The sequence below is a fragment of the Lactuca sativa genome, chromosome 4 (assembly GCF_002870075.4).
Source record: "Lactuca sativa cultivar Salinas chromosome 4, Lsat_Salinas_v11, whole genome shotgun sequence".
NCBI lineage: Eukaryota > Viridiplantae > Streptophyta > Magnoliopsida > Asterales > Asteraceae > Lactuca > Lactuca sativa.
Genome location: NC_056626.2, coordinates 110129024 through 110143665, shown reverse-complemented (window position 1 = coordinate 110143665; position 14642 = coordinate 110129024). Strand labels below are relative to the sequence as shown.

Genomic DNA, 14642 nt, shown 5'->3' with positions numbered 1-14642 from the left:
GAGTCTTCAATCCTATTGTTCTATCAAAATATCTCAAATATCCCCTTTCTCCATTGTTATATCAAAGCTCCGTTAACAATTTCTCTCGAGTCTACCCATTCGAACCTTCAAGAACAACAGCAACAACGATGAGTAATCTTGATTCGCTAGTGAAGCAGAAAGGTTATGGTATCAAGAGGTTCTTCAGTAAGGGAGGAAAGTCTATTACATATCCCTTCAAATTAGGCTGGTTCAAGATCACGCACTTTCGCAAATGATTTCTCTATCCATTGATATATATTCTGCGTGTGGTTGTTTGTGTTTATCTGCTCCTGCTCCTGTTTATATTCGATTGATTCTATCGCGATCCGTTTTGGATTTTATACGTGAAGCATATTAGAAAAAATGATTTCCAGTTTCTACTCCATGTTCATCGCTACCTCCTTCTTTATGTTTAGGGTTTGATTGATAAGTTACTGATGTAATTAGGTTTTGGACCTTAATGAAGTTTGAATTTTAAGCTGTGGGATTTTGTGATTTTTGTTTCTATTTATTGTTTTATATCATTCGATTTGTCATGTAATCGATTTTAAACTTTGATCTTTTAATCTATTATGAGTTCGTTGTTGAAGTTTTGGATTTGTTCATCAAATTTAATTAGTTTTCATGATCGTAAAGGATCACGCGTGATGACGTCAAGCTGTATTGATGATCCAAACATTAAAAATTAAAATTGAGAGGCACAAAATATATATTTTTGGAACAGCAGCAAGATTTTATATCAAACCAAAAAAACCAACAAAAAACTAACAAATACAAAATTAAGACGTAATAAAGTTAGTTGTGGTATCTCAATATTCCCCAGTATCTCGGCATTCTCTGTTCATTTAAACCGTGAAAAATTATTCAAATCGGAAGAAACCAAAAAGAGTCCGTGAAACGAATCATATTCTCCATCTATCTCTCTAAATCCACCTCCTTCTCGCACCCTAAACCTCTACCCTTTTTGCAGCTACCCAAATCCGTACACCACCGACGTAAAGTCATCATTACTACTACCGGATCGATTATTTTCACGTAAGTATCAACTCAAGGTTGTGGGTGGTTTGATTTTTCCACTTTTCATATCGCAAAAACCCACTGTTTCTCTTTTTCTCTCTAAAACCCTATCCATCGTATCTAACTATGTGTGTGATTACAGGTCCAGAAAGCAAAAGCCAATTTACTGATTTTTGTCGTGGGTTTGTTTGGTTACATGTATGACGAAGGTATCTATCTGAATTTCACGTTTATGTTTTTTTTTCTTCTTTTGATTGTATGAAAAAGTTTGTGCTTTTAGTTATTCTATTTTATTCTAAGTTTATGAAGACACGGGGAAGCTAAGTCAAAGGAGTGGAAGTCGTTTCATTGGATTTGGTTTGAAAGACATAAGTGGTATGTATGTTTTTCCGTTCTCAATCGATATACTTAGTCTTCATTTCGTTGTTTTTTTTGTTTCTAACAATTTTTGTTTTACAGGCACTTATATTGAGGTCATACCAAGTGAAATCAACGTCACTGGAAGATAAGGGTATGATAACTCTCACTAGGATTGAATTTTTTTGTGAAATTTGTTGTAAGACTTTAAATGTGTTTTTTTGATGATTTTCTTTAGGAGAATCAAATCTTGGATAATTTTTTTTTTCTATTATGGAACACACAAGGTTTAATTACACACATGGAATTAGACTTTCTTATACTAATATATGATTTTTGTCAACATTTCAGGTTGTTTTCATTCCATGTTTAAGAATGTGAAGTACTTCTGAAGCATCATATGTTCATGCGTTCTTTCTTGACCATCCACTTCCCAATCGTCAACTAACATCTCTATAACTCTATCTCGACTCAAAAGAGGTAAAGCAACCTGATTACCCTTTCCATCTTACTGAAAATGAATGCAGTTTTCATTTTTCCTATTTTTCTCAATCTGTGCCAAATACATCTGTTTTAATAAGGTTTGTTTACCTTTATTGTGTTTGATTTTCATAATTTTTGTTTTCAGATATGGTAGGTTTGATTGCTCATCTATATGTTCTCACGTTTCTTCTTTATCTTAGAGGTTCCATTGTTCCATCATTTTTCATTATGTATCGATTGAGGTGATATCTTTGTCTAATAGAATCAAGGGCATGTGACATTTTGTCGATTTGTTGTTCAGTTAACCTAAATTTTGAATGTTTGTTTATTTTTTGATTTTGGGTTTATTTAATTCTATGTCCGTGTTATGATTTTTCTACTTCTGTTTAGTGCCTGGGATCGATGGCTAATTAAGCTGATGGCTATTTTCACACGGGTCCTTTTTTCCCCAATTTTCTTTCACCCATGTTTTTCTTCCAATATGTTATCATCTCCATGAAAGTAACCGTAAACCAATAATATAAGACGATAAAAAGAAATCAATATTATTAATAATTGGAATACAAATCCATACATAAGGTCCCTAATTAAAATAGCCAAAAAAAAACCTTGTACGAATAACAAGTCTAAAAATATGGTAAATAAAACAAAAACATCGTAAACCAAAAATATTCAACTTTCCACCTCTAATAAACTTTTCTCCTTCTAAAAAATTTCCTTAATGTGAATTGTGATAGAAAATATCGAATGAGAACACTCATTTACGTAGATACTCATAATATGCATCTTTTAATTCTAGGACTTCATATATGCTAATATGTCTGTGAACAAAAAATGAAAATAAACCATTTATAAGACGAATCATACATGATCATATAAAAAGAATGTGTAAGGAAACATGTTATTATATCAATTCTTTATTAGTATAGTACATGAATAAAATATGATGTCAAGAAACTAAATGAAACCACATTATAATACATGTTGAAGCACTAGTAGGCGGCATCTACTATAGCTCTGACCAAAATTCCATTAGAGGGTGTAATATAAACCTAACATTTGAAAATATTAATTTCAGTTTCTAATTAGTTTGGTTTAACAACACCAACATTAAAAGCAATCTATCATCCAAGTTACATACAATTTCCAAGTTATATAATCATACATCCAACCTATCAATCTACTACTTAAACATATCATATGAAGTATATACACAATATAGAGTAGACAATCAGACTGATGAAAATCTAAAATGTCACACAGTAATCAAAACTACATATAAAGTGAATATACAATACAGATATGATGATTCACACTGATCAAAGTCTAACGTCTAATGAATAATCTAATTTAGGCAGATTGCGTATGGGTTGTCTTTCAAATCGACTAAGATGAATTAGGGGAAAAAAGAGGCTAGGAGAAGAGGGTCGATGAAGTGAATAAAGAAAAAGAAATACACAATAACTGTAGCAGGGATAAGATGAATAGAGGAAGAAAGCATGCATATATGTAACACCCTGACCCCCATGTATAATTTTTAAAGTTTTATATTTATTATTAGAGACCTACTCGACGAGTTGGCTACCCCAACTCGTCGTGTAGAGACGGATATGGCCATGTGGTTTATGGAAACTATTTGACGAGTTGGAGGACCCCAAATCGACGAGTAGAAGCTGTGCATGAAAACCCTAATTTTTTGATGAGTTTCGAGCAATACATCATTCCTATGGTATACGTGCAAACCCTAATAGGTTTGGATCTAGTTTGTCTAATGAACATGCAGTTGATAATGCAAAGCCATAAAACCTAGATCTAATAAACTATAACTGAAATTAGGGTTTAGATCTTACCTTTGATTGTTATATAGCAATAACAATCAATCCTTGGCTTCAGAAAGCTTAGTGCCTCAAGTGTTGCACCTCTAATGGAGTCACAAACACCACTAAGCAACTTGGATGAAGAGGGAGGAGAGAGGAGGCACCAAAAATGGCTGGAGACCCTAATCTTAGTGTTAGCCACGTTTTTGGTGCCTAAGGGTTCCTTATATACTTAGGCTATTAGGGTTATCAAACAAGGAAACCCTAATTTGACTGCTTAAGCCCTAAGCAGCCCATGGACTCCTTCTTTAGAAGCCTTGGACGATTTCTAATGGGTTTCCCCATAGAATTCGTCCACTCCAACTTCTATTGAGTCCATTAGCCCGTTTATGTAATTATCTTATAATTACACAATAAGTCACTTAAGTTTAATTAATCTCTTTTAGCCACAAAAATTAATTCTTAATTAATTCTTGACTAATATTAATTAAACAATATGATTTCTCCTTTAATATATTAATAAATCATAATTAAACCTTTCTCTCCTTAATTCATCCTACATATTGCTATGGTGAAGGCAACCCAAAAGGACCATGCTCATAATCGGGTCAAGTACATACCAAAATAGTTATGGACTTAGACACTAATTCAACAGTCTCTCACTTGGATAAGTCTAATAACTATTTTGCACGACTTCATAACCTAATCAGCAATCGTAGCTTTCAAAAGCCGTTGTCAACTCTGATCTTATCAGATACGTCTGTCCTTTAGATAAGGGATCATATATTCCTCCATTCTCAAGATATCGTATAGACACGAGACATGGATTTAAATCATTCTCTCTGTCTATGTATTGTTTCCCGACATCTGATTTATGACGACTGACAACAGACTACAATTGAACACATCAACTTAGTCCCGGCTTGGCCAAGCGCTCAGGGTGTCATCACTAAGTCATTGAGGGGCCCACAGATATCGCTTTTATTCCACTTTGGGTAAAAGGAATGGATAAACTGTGACTCAAATGCTCGCTTGCACCTACTGATCAAATCACACACAACAATAAGTTTTATAACACCAAGTTACTGGTGCGTTTACTTATCATCATTGTGCAACCGCCCAGCAAATAACAACTCACATGTATCAGTTTCAAGAATATACAATATTATCGACTCACAATCACTTGCGATAAAATCCATGAAGTGATTCACGTGAGCGTGAGTTTAATCCAATACTCTAATCTTATCAAAGCGCCCATGAACTCTGCAGCAAACTTGTGCTATGTCTAAACTATTCAGACAATTTACAGACTCTTCATGATAGTCTTGCTTCATACCTACTTCCAGAGTATGATCGACTTTGGAGGTTCGAATAAACCAGTTATTCTGGAAGTCAAAACATGCAAAACTGAAACACAATAATAATACTTAATCCTTTATGGCCCCAAAACTTTTGAGTGTAAATAAAACACTTTTATTTAAACGTCATATTGATTAGTCATTATTTATCATTTAATGTTTCGCATAATCAAATCATTACTTGAATTACAACAACAATTGTCCCATACTCCAAGCATGCACAATTTGTTTCCTATGGTATATGCTTTGTGAAATAGATCAATTGAAAACCTTTCCAATGAAACTCATCTCATAATTCCCAATCCTTATTATTAGTGTAAGAACACAACATTCTTGCCACTAATAGAATATGTTAGATTCTAACATTTTATGCAATGATCCTTTCGTAATGTCATAGCACAAAAGTCACCAAGACTCGTATAATGAAATTCCAAGGTATTCTATAGGGAATTGTTACAAGACAACTCCATAGACGCGAAGTCTCTCATTGAAAGTACATTCCTTTGAACATCCTTCTTGCATAAAAGTTTCTAATCCAGACATAGACTCTCAATATCCAACTCCCAATTTGGAAACATTTCCATATTTGCCATATGACAACTCATTCTTAATAGATTCTTATCTATTCATAACAATGTCGATATGGTCCATCCAATACTATACTTCCAACTGACAAATCCTCAGCGAACTTTGGATCGTCCTTTGATAGTTGTTTAATTATTTTAGTTAAAGCCGATTCTAGTCCTTTTCCCTCTTAATGTGCTAGGCATTTGGAAAAGTTTAGAATGGTCAAATATTATAACATTTGCAATCGATCCTATACCTGAAGCGTATGGGACACGATGCATAATGTCTTACATAAAGATATGATACTTTATCAATCTTCTGCCATATTATTTTATGTGTCACGTTCTCACTATTCGAATTATGAAGAGGGATGTCGTAATCATAATCGGGTTTTGAGAACACACTATGTATCCTTTGACTAAATTTATTAAAATTTCTCAATCTAAGTTTTAGATTTTGAAACGAAGTATAATATTCTCTCCCTTAATTATAACAAAACAACTTTTCAACCCTTGCGACTTTGCAAAGTGAATCTTTTTTTTTTCTATAATTAATATTGCTAACTTGCAATATTTATCATAATAATCATGCTCCCACTAACATGATGATTATTTCCTTTCAAGCATAACATTTATGCTCCCACTAGCTTTGACATGTATTCAGAAAACAATTGAACTTCTATAAAACAATGCTTATTGAATTCCTTAAGTTCATATTTCTAATACTTGATGCTTTGATAGGCCTTTATCTAAGCGTCTTAAACTCATACACCTTTGCCTTAGAAAGCTCTCATGTGTGTCTAAAAAAATTCAGAATTTATGTTACTAAGTCCCAGATGTTCAGACCAATTGCCAAATCTCACAATTCGAACTATGAAGAGGGACGTCGTAATCATAATCGAATCTGAGAATACAATTTTTCACAATTGCTATCTTCTAAAATCTCTCTTAGTGAAAGCATTTCCTCACAACCATTTTCATGAAGGAGGGAAACCTTATGACACTTAAATTTTATGGTGTATGTGTTCCTATCCATGTACATTTGCCAAAACGAAGGTTTGCGACAAATCCAAGCTCATATGGACTGAACTTGTTTAATTTTGATTTCTTGCCTCATGGCAGCACAAATGCCCACCATGTCTTCCAAGCAACTCACCCATACATATCAATGTACTTTCATTGATCAAGGTGTTTTGTCTTTATGCGTTAAAATGAGAACTCATAGAACTCACATGCATAATTAACTCAATTGGAATGGCACAGAAAAAGAGTATGTTATCCACGATAGGCTTTAAACCTCAAGTCATATGCTAGTGATGATTAACTAGGTTTAACTCTTGATTTGTTCTTGAAACCTTTCAAGACCATTAAAACTCCCACTGACTCCTTGACATATAAGGTTCTCTTATCAAGAAACATTTCTTGACAAACAAATATTCAAAAGTTAGTGTAGCTTTTATCAAGACAAAACACTTCACAAAATTGGTCCTAGTTGATCTTTGTCTTTTCCAAGACATTACAACTTACCAATTTCAAATGTGCAGGAATAAGAAGACTTTTTCCAATTCCACATTTGTTGAGTGTTGTAAACCTACTAAAGATGTGTCACTCAATTCGCAATCTTGGAGTATAACTCTAAGACTCGATATTGGAACGAAGTATGATTGACTTCTTAATTTTAACCATTTCCACAATTCTCGATTCCTCTTCTTAGACATACAAATGTACTAAGACTCACTTAGAGGATCAATTGAGATATGGTTCTTAAGAATTATCATAAAACACAATAAAAGGTACTCTCCCTTCTTCTTAGAATAGAGAAACTTTTATCTTTCTGCCTACTTGATTCTTTTTATTCGTTCTGCTATTAATTGAAACTCTTTCAATCAACTTAGAATTATATTTAATCTTATAAGTATAACCATATTTACTAAACTTTCGTAAATCATGACGAATATCTTTATCACTCATGTGGTGGACTTGATCAACGCACAACCTAGTGTACTCGATCTCCTAGTCCTTCACTTGACACTTTGTCAAAGAATTAGTCTAATTTCCAAATATGAAGTTTCTCATTCATCACGCAACCAAGTTGTATGATTCCAAGTTTCTATCCAATTGAGACTTGGGCAATGAGAAACTCTCCCTATTTGGTAAATTCTCGACATTTCCACAAATAACATAATTAACAATCAAATCCATTATTGCTAATAATAGAAACCTTCAAATATCAATTTTTTATACATGCCATTGCAAGGATAAATAAATAAGACAAAAAAACAAATTTTATTTTATTGCGGAAAAAATTTGTCCTTACAATGCAATTCAATTGAAAAACTATGCTATTACATATTCCTAAGCAATCTATTCTAACTCCAAGTAGTAGCTCAAAAATCCAATCTTCAAATAATGCGATCGAAATCCATTTTCTTCACGATTAGATTCAGCTCACTTCTTCCCTTAAGCTTCCTCTCTTTTCTTCGATCCTACAATACATCAAAATGTAATCTTACCACATCATGAATTAAGAATCTAGAATAGGAACTCAAAAGAGTTAGATAATGGATTTTACCTCAAGTAGAGTCATATGCCTTGACTCTCCCATCTCTTATATCTCTCAGGTAGTTTGGGCAGCTTCGTCTCCAATGCCCTTTCTCTTGGCAATAAAAGCAAATAGACTCCTTTGGCACAACACATGGGACAATCTCATGCTTAGTCCTTTCTGGACTTTCAATGTTGCCAGTGTCCATTGAAGTTTGGGAGTTTGATTCACCAGAAAAATTTGCTTGACCAGCACACCAAATCATTGCTGATTCAGCAGCTATAAGCAAATAAGTGAGATCAATGAGGGTCACCTCATGATCCATCATATAGTAATCTCTAACGAACTCACTATATGATTCAGGAAGCGACTGAAGAACCCAGTCAACAGCCAAATCACCTGAAATCTTGACACCCAACATCCTTAACCTGTCAATGTGTGACTTCATCTCTAAGACGTGTGCACACACAAGTTTCCCATCTTCATGTTTACATGCCAAAAGGGCTTGAGTTAGCTTGAACTTTTCAAGCCTTCGAACTTGTGGGTCAGGGAGTATAATTGGAGGAGGTGGAGGAAGTGAAGCACGATTTATGGTTCCTCGATCATATCGTGGAATATCATCTTCATTTGGAAAACTTGTTCCATGGTATTTGGGAAGACCATAGTTAGATTCAGACATCTACAAAATGGGAGAAATTCAAGTTAGGTTGATTAGAATCCTTGATGTAACACCCGAATGAAACATCAAGGCTAGGATCCAACACAATACTCTACAACCTAGAAGAGGGATGTCGTAATCTAGTTGCAGAATATTTGAAGGTTGGTAAATGACGATTTACCAATTTCCACCATGAAAAACGAAAAAGAACTAAGTTTTAAATGAATTGAAACTCCTAGATCTTTTGAGATTCATTGAACTTTTCAATGGCATGTTTAATCTCGATTATGCCCTTCATTTGTGATCGGGATGCCGAGGATCACAAATAAGGTGTAAATAACCATGTGAATGGACTTGGTGCACTCAATGTCATGCTCACCTAATCAATGTGACGGTTAACCACACACACTCCATTGATCTATGATAGACATCGAATCACCCTTCACTATCAATGCCAATCCCAAATTAGTGTGTCGATTAACCACACATGCTCCACTAACGTCTCGACAAGGGTACAAAGTGTCATTCCATGGATTAGCATACAATTTCACATTTTGCCTAAAGTAACTATGATTTGGAATTTGAAAAGCATTTAGTTACTTTGTACTTCATTATACTTATAATGGAAGGTTTCTGTCCTATCCTACCCGTTCGGCTAACGACCCTCCACTAGTCAAGAGTGTAGTGGGTAAGAGTAGATACCCATTCAATCGCCATTTTATAGGCAATTTCCTTAAACAACCCTTATAGATCAGCTTCGTGAATGAGGCCTACTAACGGTAAGACTGACTCTTTACTCATATATATATATATATATATATATATATATATATATATATATATATATATATATATATATATATATATAATATTAGACTCTTAATGTTACATATAGATAGTATAGGGTGTATTTTATACTTTTAAAATACTAGGTGGTTTTATTAACTTTCTCTTTTAATTAACTTAACAAAACCATGAGGGTGTAATTTGAACTTTTCAAAATACTAGAGTTTGAGAATTTAAATATTACATAATTAAACTATTAATCAAAATTTTAAATTCCAAAACTTGAGGGCAAGTTTTGAAACATTTCAAAACATTAGGGTTTAGAATTTAAATATTTCAAAATTAAACTTTTAATCAAAAATTTAAATTCCACAACTTGAGGGCAAGTTTTGAAACTTTTCAAAACATTAGGGTTTAACTATTTAAATTTCAAAAACAAAACTTTTAAGTTCAAATTTAAACTATAAAACCTAAAAGGGCAAAATTGAAATTTTTCAAGAACATTCTAGATCAACAATTCAGATAGGGCAATTATCTAATTTTGACCTAGTCAAATTTCTTGCAGCATAATTCATCAAATAACTCAAATAATTAAACATTATCTTATAAGATAACAAGTATTTGATTAAATGGTAATTATCTACTATTTTGGTAAGGATATTCACCCAAAATCAATAAAAAAAAATTGGATTTTATTAATTAAAAACGTTTATGGTAAGGATCCCAAGTCAAAACAGCAAGAAAATCGCCAAAAAATGCTGCCAGACCCTTGGACTCGTCAAGTCAGAGTCTGGACTCGCCGTGCCAGTCAAGCAGAAGGTGCAAAAATCATTTTGTCAGCCAATAAACTATCAAATAAGCATCAATTCATCAACAAACAGCCATAGGCTTTGCTTCCACTGATGAGTTTCGAGCAATACATCATTCCTACGGTGTACGTGCAAACCCTAGCTAATAGCTTTGGATCTAGTTTCTCTAATGAACATGCAATTGATAATCCAAAGCCATAAACCCTAGATCTAATAAACTATAACTGAAATTAGGGTTTAGATCTTACCTTTGATTGTTATATAGCAATAACAATCAATCCTTGGCTTCAAAAAGCTTAGTGCCTCAAGTGTTGCACCTCTAATGGAGTCATATACACCACTAAGCAACTTGGATGAAGAGGGAGGAGAAAGGAGGCACCAAAAACGGCTGGAAGCCCTAATCTTAGTGTTAGCCACATTTTTGGTGCCCAAGGGTTCCTTATATACTTAGGCTATTAGGGTTATCAAACAAGGAAACCCTAATTTGATTGCTTAAGCCCTAAGCAGCCCATGAACTCCCTCTTTAGAAGCCTTGGACCATTTCTAATGGGTTTCCCCATAGAATTCATCCACTCCAACTTCTATGGAGCCCATTAGCCCGTTTATGTAATTATCTTATAATTACACAATAAGTCACTTAAGTTTAATTAATCTCTTTTAGACACAAAAATTAATTCTTAATGAATTCTTGACTAATATTAATTAAACAATATGATTTCTCCTTTAATATATTATTCTCATAATATATTAATAAATCATAATTAAACATTTCTCTCCTTAATTCATCCTACATATTGCTATGGTGAAGGCAACCCAAAAGGACCATGCTCATAATCGGGTCAAGTACATACCAAAATAGTTATGGACTTAGACACTAATCCAACATTTTTAGGGATTGCACCCTATTGAAAGGACCTTAAGTCCTTCCTTTGAGCCTCCTTACCACCTTTTCACGTCCATAAGCAAACCCTAATCGATCTAACCCTATTTTGTGTGACACCGTAAATTTCAAAACAATTTTTCGCATTTTATAAAAACATAATTCATTTATTACTCATAAAAAACATCATTGTTTAAAACTCAAATTCATAGCATATAACAATCCCAAGATCTCATAGCATAAAAATCCCGTGTGTGTACTGATCAGGCCGACGCCTTCCCGCGATCCTCACTAGTACCTGAAACATATAACACAAAACATTGTAAGCACGAAGCTTAGTGAGTTCTCCAAAATACCATATATAACACATATTAGCCACTCGAGGCTATAACTCTGTGGGTCCGTGCACCCAACTCTGTGAACCCTCAGGCTCTATCTCTGTGAGCCTTTCGGTTCTAACTCTGTAGCATGCTCAACATAAATCACATAGAATAATGCAGTGCAACACATAACACATATATAGCATACAACACTGTATCACATAACTCTAATTACCTACTCAAGGTAAAGTATAGTGAGAACACTCACCTCGCGTATCTCGGTAACTCGTAAATACCGGAAATCACTAGTGCTCGATCTCCCGAGCTATTGTCCTCCTATAACACATTATATCTCTAATTAACACTATCCCAACTATGGTTGACTAATTTTACCAAGTCAACACCGGTCAACTCTGGTCAATGGTCAACGGTCAAACCAACTCGCCGAGTCTGGCATGGACTCGCCAAGTCCCTACGAGGACCCGATTCCTCAGAATCCCTTCCGACTCATCGAGTCACTCACCCAACTCGGTTATTCAACCCCTGGTTCAAAAACACGGAACAACCCGCTCCAACTCGTCGAGTCTGCCCATGGACTCGACGAGTGCATTCCATGCACAACCCCAAACGACCTTCTGAGGTCAGATCTGTTCCTCTAACTCATAGATCCAGTCTTCCCAAGCTTATTTATCACGTAAAGTTTATGTCTTGGCGCTCATATCACACCTATTGACTCATAAATGGTGTTTTAACCTCAAATACAATGATCCCAGGCCAAAACCTCCATAGACTCATATAAAGCTTGGACAAAGAGGCACTCTGGACCTCCATGGGTCCAGATCCAGAACCTTAACTCGGTAAGGGACCATGGGAGCACTAGATCTAGTCACAAAAAAGGCTCAATAAGCCCTAAATCAACATGAACATCACCACAACAGAAAATGGTTCAAAAAAAGTACCTCAAACGTGATGTTCTGGACCTCAGATCTTTAGGAAATTAACTCTCTTGCTTCCTCTTGGCTAGAGCTTCCTTTTCCTTGCTAAACAACACTTCCAAGGTCGACAATGGCTCCTTCTCTCACTCAAATCGCTCAAGCTCACTAGGGTTTCGCTCTGGGGGCTGGTGAGCACAAATGACGGCCATAAGGCCCTATAAATAGGTCCCAAACCCGAGAAATTATGGTTTCATTAAACAGCACGGACTCGCCGAGTCCACCAATGCGACTCGTCGAGTCCGGTCATTAATCCGGGTGAGAAATCGCGTCTCTAATCGGCGAGTCTATGCACCAACTCACCGAGTTCTTCCACAAAACTTGAAATAAAATGAATAAATATAATACCTGAAATTCCGGATGTTACAATTCTCCCCCACTTGAATCAGACTTCGCCCTCGAAGTCTCATCCCTTAAATAGCTCTGGATGCTGCTCACGCATCTCCCGCTCTGGCTCCCAAGTTAACTCGGATCCTTTCCGATGTTGCCACTGAACCTGTACCAGAGGCACCTCCTTGTTTCTCAGAACCTTGATCTTCCGATCCACAATCGCAATTGGTCTCTCCGCGTAGTTCAGGCTCGCATCCACCTGAATGTCCTCTAACGGCACTACCACCGACTCGTCGGCTATACACCTCCTCAACTGAGACACGTGGAAGGTGTTATGAATCCGCTCCAACTCCGCAAGTAGCTCCAGGCGATACACTACCCTGCCCACCCTCGCGATTACTCTGAACGGCCCAATATACCAGGGCCCTAGCTTGCCCATCTTCCTGAATCGAATCACTCCTTTCCAAGGAGATACCTTCAGGAGAACATAATCACCAACCTGGAACTCAAGCTCGGATCGTCGCCTATCCGCATAACTCTTCTGGCGGCTCTGAATGGTCAACAATCTCTGCCTGACCCGCTGTATCTGCTTTGTCGTCTGAAGCACAATCTTCGTGCTACCCATCACTCGTTGCCTTACCTCTCCCCAACAAATGGGAGTCCGACACCTCCTCCCATACAACAGCTTAATAGGTGGCATTCCAATGCTCGAATGATGGCTGGTATTGTAGGAGAACTCCGCTAAGGGCAAATACGTGTCCCAACTTCCGCCAAAATCCAACACGCATGCTCGGAGCATGTCTTCGAGCGTCTGGATCGTCCGTTCGCTCTGACCGTCAGTCTGTGGGTGGTATGCGGTACTAAAATGCAGCCTCGTACCCAACTCCTCAGGGAATTTCTTCCAAAATCTGGAAGTGAAATGTACATCTCGATCTGACACAATCGAGATCGGCACCCCATGCCGCGATACCACCTCTTTCACATATACCTCTGCTAACTTCTCCGCAGAAGAGCTCTCACTAATGGCGAGAAAGTGAGCACTCTTTGTCAAACGGTCTACTATCACCCAAATCGCATCGACACCCCTCGCCGTTTTCGGCAATTTGGTGATAAAATCCATGGATATTTGCTCCCATTTCCACTCCGGGATTTCCAGTGGTTGCAACATACCATGCGGTCTCTGATGTTCGGCCTTAACCCTACGACAGATTAGGCACCTCTCAAGAAACCACACCACATCTCTCTTAATATAGGGCCACCAATACTCTCTCTTAAGATCCAGAAACATCTTAGTGGCCCAGGGATGGATCGAGAATCTCGATCTATGCGCCTCCTCCATCAAGATGGTACGCATTCCTCCAACAAACAGTACCCAAATCCAACCCTAAAAGGTCATAAGCCCTCTGCTATCGGTTACGAACTCTGACACCTGACCGATAACTTGCTCTCTCTTACGGTTCTCCGGTCTTACTGCCTCAGCCTGAGCCCCTCTGATGGTGTCCAACACCAGAGTTATCATCGTCAATCTCATACAAATATCCCGAATCAGGGCGTTCTCTGCCCTACGACTCAGGGCGTCGGCTACCACATTAGCCTTGCCCGGGTGGTATAGGATCTCACAATCATAATCCTTTACTACATCCAACCATCTTCTCTGTCGCATGTTTAGGTTTGGCTGATCCATCAAATACTTCAAACTCTTGTGG

At 36.6% G+C, this 14642-nt stretch overlaps 1 long non-coding RNA gene across 2 annotated transcripts; it reads left to right on the top strand.

Annotated features, from left to right (window-relative positions):
• On the top strand, positions 1-2257 carry LOC111899827 (uncharacterized). 2 transcript variants are annotated; one of them, XR_002853063.3, is made up of 6 exons: positions 1-1056; positions 1181-1247; positions 1339-1413; positions 1498-1549; positions 1747-1875; positions 2024-2257. It is a non-coding gene; the product is annotated as an uncharacterized LOC111899827 (long non-coding RNA). The 2 variants fall into 2 exon arrangements; XR_006190596.2 differs by having other exon boundaries at positions 2-1056; positions 1747-2257.
• Positions 2258-14642: the final 12385 nt, after the last annotated feature.